The 7604-nt window shown below is 40.5% G+C and overlaps 2 long non-coding RNA genes across 5 annotated transcripts; both read right to left on the reverse strand.

Moving 5' to 3' along the window:
* Nucleotides 1-322: 322 nt before the first annotated feature.
* On the reverse strand, nt 323-4086 carry LOC120292154. Of its 4 annotated transcripts, none has more exons than XR_005549851.1 (3): nt 3345-3672; nt 1503-3235; nt 323-711 (listed from the first exon to the last, which is right to left on the reverse strand). It is a non-coding gene; the product is annotated as an uncharacterized LOC120292154 (long non-coding RNA). The 4 variants fall into 4 exon arrangements; XR_005549849.1 differs by lacking the exon at nt 323-711 and adding an exon at nt 3913-4086 and having other exon boundaries at nt 1088-3235; nt 3345-3416; XR_005549850.1 differs by lacking the exon at nt 323-711 and adding an exon at nt 3687-3706 and having other exon boundaries at nt 1088-3235; nt 3345-3416.
* Nucleotides 4087-4095: 9 nt separating this feature from the next.
* Nucleotides 4096-5914, reverse strand: LOC104436991. The gene is made up of 3 exons (XR_005549852.1): nt 4965-5914; nt 4794-4867; nt 4096-4686 (listed from the first exon to the last, which is right to left on the reverse strand). It is a non-coding gene; the product is annotated as an uncharacterized LOC104436991 (long non-coding RNA).
* Between the last annotated feature and the right edge of the window lie 1690 nt (nt 5915-7604).

The following is a 7604-nucleotide window of genomic DNA, read 5'->3' on the forward strand; positions in this document are numbered from 1 at the left end:
AGACAACGATGTCGCCAGACGCCGACAGAGATCGTAGGCCAAGCGAAATCCTCGAGAATCTCCGCGCAACAGGGGTGTGGGTGGGTCTCTGCAACCAGATGATGCTTCCACAAAATCAAGACCGAGATAGCGATCAGGCCCCCATCAACAATCAATCGATCGAGAAACGGAATTAGAAAAGGGAGACGGGCCGACGGAGAAAGCTCTCAATCGAGAAGACGAACGATATCGCCTGACGCCACTGCATGCATTAAAGGACTTGGCAAATAAATTTGAAATAAATTTGAAATTATGCACTCATTAGAAGGTTGGGATTTATTCTACTACTTAGCCTTTAGAGGGAACAACATTTTTCGTATAATTCAACCACACGAATGACTCGATGGCAAAGAAAGAAAAGGCCAAGTAAATCGACTCGTTCTTAATAGAGTAAGAATTTTGGGGAGAACGAGGGGTGAATCCATGTAGAGGGATTGTGCGAGCTCGTGGCCAAGTAACTTTTGATTCCAACACACAAGCGATATAAAACTAATTCGTCAGGCGAGTAATATCAACTGGAACTTCAATATAAAGAGAATCCCCAAGAGAGCTTCTACGGACGGCAACAAACCAATTGAAAGTAGAAACGAATAATCTGCCATGATGTTGGTGAATATCTGCAATCAGTTTCTCATCTCACAGGGGTAAGCTAGAAGCATCTGACAAGCCAAACTGCCATCCATGTGTGCCACCAGCAAAGCAACAACTAGAGTTACCCTTGAAACAGGACTCAATAGGAGTTTCATCCAGTGAAGTTCACAGAAAAAGATGAGAGGACGACATTATCAAAGAGAAAAGAGAGAGACTTGAACTGGCACCCAAAATTAACCAATTATACCAAAAATACCCCCAGAAGCAGCAAAAAGTAGCCACATATGACCAACCTAACCAACAACAAGACTTAGCCTTGGACACAAGACTCAATTGTAGTAATTGTAGTTTTATCCAGTGAGGTTCGTAGACGAAGATAGAGAGCATGACATCATCAAAGAGAGATACTTGAACTGGCACCCAACATAAACCACTTATACGAAAAATACCCCAGGAGAAGCAAAAAGCAAAAGCTTGCTAAGTCAAATACACTACAACACAAACCAGGTCAAATTCAGAATGATCTGCAACAAAAGAACTCCAACTCACAACATGAGAGAACTATATGTTCATCGCATCTCCTCTAATCCTTGAAAATAAAACAATCAGACAATCCCTGTAGAAAGATCCAGAACTTGCTCATCACTCCGATCCAAAAAGGAAAATGACAATTCAGTAGCTCAACTAAACATAATTGCATTAAATAACAACCTCCTGCCTTCCCAACTCGAGAACTTGGATTCTCTAACAGTTTTGATTACACGGTCCTTAGTTGGATTGCTCTAAACCGGAACAAGCACCCTTGGAAAACTGAGTAAGTCCATACAGCATGGAAGCCACAAAATTAGTATGCTCAGAGGGAGACTTTGAACCTTAATAACTTTGATAAGCTTTCTATCCAAAATCAGAGCCTTCGCCAACATTGTTCTGGACATAGACCCAACCAGATGCTTCAAAATTCATCCCTTCAAAGAAAATACCAAAGCAAATGAAACTGATCATAAGGCAACCGTCTAGTATCTCCAATTACAAGTAAGATGACTTCGAACAACCCTTGTAGAGCCGATGAGAAAGAGATACGGTAAATATCTGGTTGACAGATCATCATTCACAAAGGATCACGATGCAATTGGACATGTATAAGTTCATAGCCCTAAACAGGTTTGCTTTATTAAATTTAGATCATATAAATGAAGCAGAAGTTCACCCGTCGTACATTAGGGTATCATAAGAGATCAGAAGGGGTCCATGCTCGCTAGACATGTTAAAACCTCAAACCAAAGCTTATTCACTGCAGGATTGTTGTCTGCCCCTTCAGTTTCACTGATTTAAAAATAACTACAAAAATTTGACAAACATGGCAACCAAGCACCAAGTGTCTGCTCCTCCCAGCTTGACCAGCCATGTCTGCAGACAGCATACATGAAATGACACAGCTTTGTGAAGAATAAGAAATGAGAGAATCAGCAGAAAGGAGAGAACCGGTCCGAGGGCAAGCAATGCCAAGGAATGATGATATGTCCATATGGCTGTCCGGTCAACATCCCCATGTGAGGCCTGATCACATATGCCAATCATGCAAACAGGCAAAAGCACAGCATAGTTCATCTTTTCAGAATGAGATGCTAACAGTTTGCAATGGAGTATCACTTGGGCCATTGCAGAAAAGCCTTTATTGTCCCATGGATCCACGAGAACCTAAAATATTCACAATTTAGGCCCCAAGGTGGCACCCTACACACTAAAAACAACCCATCTCACATACAAAAACCCTCACTTGTAAACTGTCCCCAACAATGACGGTGCCAGAAGAAAGTATTATAGAAGGGGAGAATATCGCCTAAGCAAAAATCCATACAGATATCTTATTGCAACTAAGCAGACTTAGTACTCTCCTTTGCAAGTATGTCCAACAGAGGCCATCCAATGACAATCCACGATCTTTTGTCAAATTTCAAACCCTCAAAGCATAAGTCGAGCTTGTTCTCGCACACCCTATCATAGCATGGCCAAAATATTAATTGATTAAGGATTCATCCATGTACACATATAGAGTGAAGACATCAAAGGAACCAAATCCAAGAAGGGGAGCTTATCCAATTTCAAACAAAGCGCGGACTCCGCAATTCATCAACTTAGCCACACAGAAAAAGCTGAATTGTCATCTTTCCACTCCAAGGGAATCAACTGAGGAATGACATTCAACAAAGTGCCTACGCAGCAGGAGTTTATCAAAATTTCAGCTCTTCAACTGGTCCTCGAGATGATCAAGGACACTGCCCATACACCAACCCAACCGAAGATAGATGTGAATAGATCGTCAAACTCAAGAAAAGCTCAGTCATTCTAAGTAATAATTGACCAACCTCATCATATATACCAGTCCTTAGAATCCACAAAATGGCTGTTTATCCAATTTCAAACAATCATCAACTCACCCTACAGAAGAAGGCAATAGATCACACCACTTCTCAACATGGAAAAGCTTCCAGTAGAGGAATTAGAACTCAATAATAATTATCTCACTGCTCCGGAAGATAATCAACTGAAGACAAACTTAAATCAAAACTACAAGATGCCTATAAATCCTCAAAATTCGCTCATCCTGAAGATGCAATCAGAGAAGACTACTTCAGAACTCAAGAAAACAAAGACTGCATAATAGAACACCTCTCCTCCAAGAAGCCCAATCACCTTCTTCTATGTTAACTCACCAGCTTCTATGTATTTGTCATTCTTAGACGACATGCTCGGATGAAGAGATTGCTACAAGAGGAAAGATGCAACTGCCAATCCACCAAAATCCATAATCATTTTGATAAACAATTTAAACGGATCAATCTATTGATGAACCATCCGAGAACATTGCTTTATAAGTGAAGACATTCCATGCTATACTTTTGGTAAAATTTTGGCAAAAGGTAAATGCTACCACATAAAACAATGTAAAAAATAAATATTTTTTGGAAAAGAACCTAGCCTGCAAGCTCCGAATAACACAGGGAAAAAAGAGGCAATATGTCACATCAAAATAACATCTCAGCATAGGAAATTACCATGCAGACAACATCAATCTCATAAAAATATAAACACTTTCTTCAAATAAACCAAATTTAACATTTCATTGACACAAAATTCAAGCAGACATACACACCAAGTCAAAACAAATTCATATGCAAGAAACGTATTTCAAATGAATGTGTAACAAAGTATGTTGAAAGGAAAAGTCCATGATAAATAAAATGCAGGATAGTTTCCATCAAAGAAAAAGGTAAGACATACTAATCAAAAGTTTCCAATCCAATCCCAAAGATAAAATAGTCTCTAATCTCCCAAAGAGCGACTGGTATCATCCATCATCTTCCATTACCAAATAGAAACAATATAAGAAAGATTAAGAATGCATATTGCGATAGATATCTGAAGTACGTCATTTCGAAATAAGATGCTACCACTTTGCCCGAAGTGAAACCAATTGTGTAGAACTTTTCAGACAAGAAAGCACTCTGAAAGGAGAGCTTGTCCTATGAATTAATTCTTATGCAGCAAGAAAGAACCATCATGGACCACAGACACTCCATCTCGAAATTGACGAGGTAAGGTATTGCCTTGACCAAACTATGACCTGCGAAGAAAAGAGAATAACTGATTGTTCCACCTCAACTAGATGATAACCACCTTAACTAGACGATAACATAAGTGGAAGACAAATCAGAAATTGATGTTTATGCAGCAAGAAAGAACATCACAGATCATAGACACTCCATATCGAACTTGGCCACGTAAAGTATTGCCTCGACCAAAATCTGATCTGCAAAGGGAAGAGAACTAGATCTGATCTTTCGGATTAACAAAGAAATAACAGAAGGACAGGACAAGTTCCATTCAAACCAATAACTGCCTAAAATCCGGGAAGCAGGAGCTCATACAATTTTGAACAATTATCAACTCAGCCCCACAGAAAACGCAACAGATCACCAGCTGTCAAAACCAGTAAAACTTTCCATTTGAAAAAGAAGCCTAGAAGGTTGTCAAAATTTCAGTCCATCGTTTGTCCTGAAGACAAAGGCTTCTTTAGATGATCAACTCAACCACAAACAGTGCAAGATAGATCATTAGTCCACGAAAAAGCCCAAATGTCATATTCAATGTAACCAACTGACCAGCTGGATCATATTCATTGTCCTCTCAGACATCATCCTCAGAGAAAATGATTGCTCCGAGAAGAAAGAAACCACTGCCAATTCAAGGAATAGTTAATGCCAGAATCAGCTCATGATACAATGGAAAGATCAATCAATGATAAATCAACCAACGGTCAGATGAGCAATAACCTTAACACTGCCCACAACATGGCAGAGTCCAAGAGAGGCCAGGCATTCCTTCAGAAAATAACATAGCGTAAACAGAATCAGACTGATTTTAAAACCAATCAAGAAATAAAAAGAAAAGAAGACAGGCCAGGAGTGCGTTTTCAGGAACGATGTCTCCTTTGAAGAGTAAGGGTGTCAGCCGATTGAGGAATGCATGCACAATCATAGATGCACGAAGAGAACATGAGGAAGGGACTATTTCTGGGAAGGAAACACCAGCAAGCGGATCCGTATTAGATAGTAATCTGTTGTGATGCATACACCTTGCAAAGAACCATCACAGGTCATACATCAATAAAACACCGAACTCCGAAGGAATGAGAATCAGGTTTTGCATTAATTGGAAAATTATGGGACTGGAGAACAAATTTCAATCAAACCGATAACCGCCTCCAGAGGTGAAAGAGCTTATCCAACTTCAGACAATCATCAGCTCGCACCAGATCACCACTTAGTCGAGTCTAGCAAAACTCCGACCCGTGAGAGGATCAGGACTAGATGATAATCAATCTGCAAAGATAAAAAAAAAAAAAAACAAAGAACAAATTCCAATAAAGACCAGCAAATTTTCAGCCCATCCCCTAAAAGACTACTAGTTCATCATCTCAACCAAGAAAAAAGAAACAGCAAAAGGATTATCAGTCCTCCAAAAAGCCCAAACATCCGTGTTTTATGAAACAAGCTGACCGGTGTCGTCATCCTTGACATCCTCAGACAAACACTTTCACTCCATGAAGAAAAGAAGCCACTGCAGATTCACCAAATAACAAAAATCCAGAAGCAGCTTGTGAAACAATTGTACAGAAAGTGAGTTTGATAAAGGATCAGAGGAGGAGCTAGACCAAACCCTTCCTATAACGACATCTCCCGATGAGATTGAAGGATGAGAACAGAAGGTAGGGATCATTTCTAGGAAGGAGACATTAGCAAGCTGATCTGGATTGGATAGTGATCTGTTGTGGTGCTTACACCTTGCAAAGAAAGAACCATGACAGATCATACATCGACAAAACAGAAGGGAGGGACTACTTCTAGCAGGAGACACACCAGCAAGTGGATCCTTATTGGATACTGATCTGTTGTGGTGCGTACACCTTGCAAAGAAAGAACCATCACAGATCATACATTGACCAAACACAGACCTCCGAAGGAATGAGAATTGGGTTTCACATTAATCGCAAAATTATGGGACTGAAAAACAAATTTCATCCAAACCGATAACCGCCTTGAGAGACGATAGAGCTTATCCAACTTCAGACAATCATCAGCTCGCACCAGATCACCACTTAGTTGAGTCTAGCAAAACTCCGACCTGTGAGAGGATCAGGACTACACAATAATCAACCCCCAAAGATAAAAAAACTGAAGAACAAAATTCCAATCAAGACCAGCAAATTTCAGCCTATCGCCTGAAAGACTACTAGTTCATCATCTCAACCAAGAGAAAAAGACAGCAGCAAAGGATCATCAGTCCTCCAAAAGCCCAAACATCCGTGTTTTATGAAACAAGCTGACCGGTGTCATTGTATTCATCGTCCTCGACATCCCAAGACAAACAGTTTCGCTCCATGGGGAAAAGAAGCCACTGCAGATTCACCAAATAACAAAAATCCAGAAGTAGCTCGTGAAACAATTTTACCGAAAGTGGGTTTGATAAAGGATCGAGGAGGAGCTAAACCAAACACTTCCCATAACGATGTCTCCCGATGAGATTGAAGGATGAGAACAGAAGGTAGGGACCATTTCTAGGAAGGAGACACGGCAAGCGGATCTGGATTGGATAGTGATCAGTTGTGGTGCTTACACCTTGCAAAGAAAGAACCATCACAGATCATACATTGACAAAACAGACCTCCGAAGGAATGAGAATCGGGTTTCGCATTAATCGCAAAATTATGGGAGTGGAGAACAAATTTCGTTCAAACCAATAACTGCCTAGAGAGACAGAGCTTATCCAATTTCAGACAATCGTCAGCTCGCACCAGATCACCTCTTGTCGAGTCTTGCAAAACTCCAACCTGTGAGAGGATCAGGACTAGACGATAATCAACCCCCAAAAATAGAAAACCGAAGAACAAATTCCAATCAAGACCACCAAATTTCAGCCTATCGCATGAAAGACTACTTTCATCATCTCAGCCAAAAAGATGAAAGCAAAATGATCATCAATGCTCCAAAAAAACAAAACACCCGTGTTTTAGTATTCATCGTCCTTGACATCCTCAGACAAGCAATTTCGCCCTGAGGGGGAAAGAAGCCAACTGCAAATTCACCAAATAACAGAAAGATCGATAGGTTATTGTTTCAATAAAGGGTCAAAGGAGGAGTTAAACCAAGCACTTCCCATGAGGACATCCTCTGACGTCAAGAGATATGATCTAAGAGGAAAGAAGCCACACTCCCAATTCACCGAACAACAGGAATCCAGAATGATCTGGTCAAAACAACAGCGCAAAGTTCAATCGATCGGTCGATGAATCACTAAGCAACCAAAGGACAAGAGGTAAACTGAATAATTCCGATAACCAATAAGCATCGTAGGCCAAGCGCGAAACCCTCAAGAATCTCCGCAACAGGGGTGGGTCTCTGCAACCAGATAAC

This window comes from Eucalyptus grandis, chromosome 3 (assembly GCF_016545825.1).
Source record: "Eucalyptus grandis isolate ANBG69807.140 chromosome 3, ASM1654582v1, whole genome shotgun sequence".
NCBI classification, from domain to species: domain Eukaryota; kingdom Viridiplantae; phylum Streptophyta; class Magnoliopsida; order Myrtales; family Myrtaceae; genus Eucalyptus; species Eucalyptus grandis.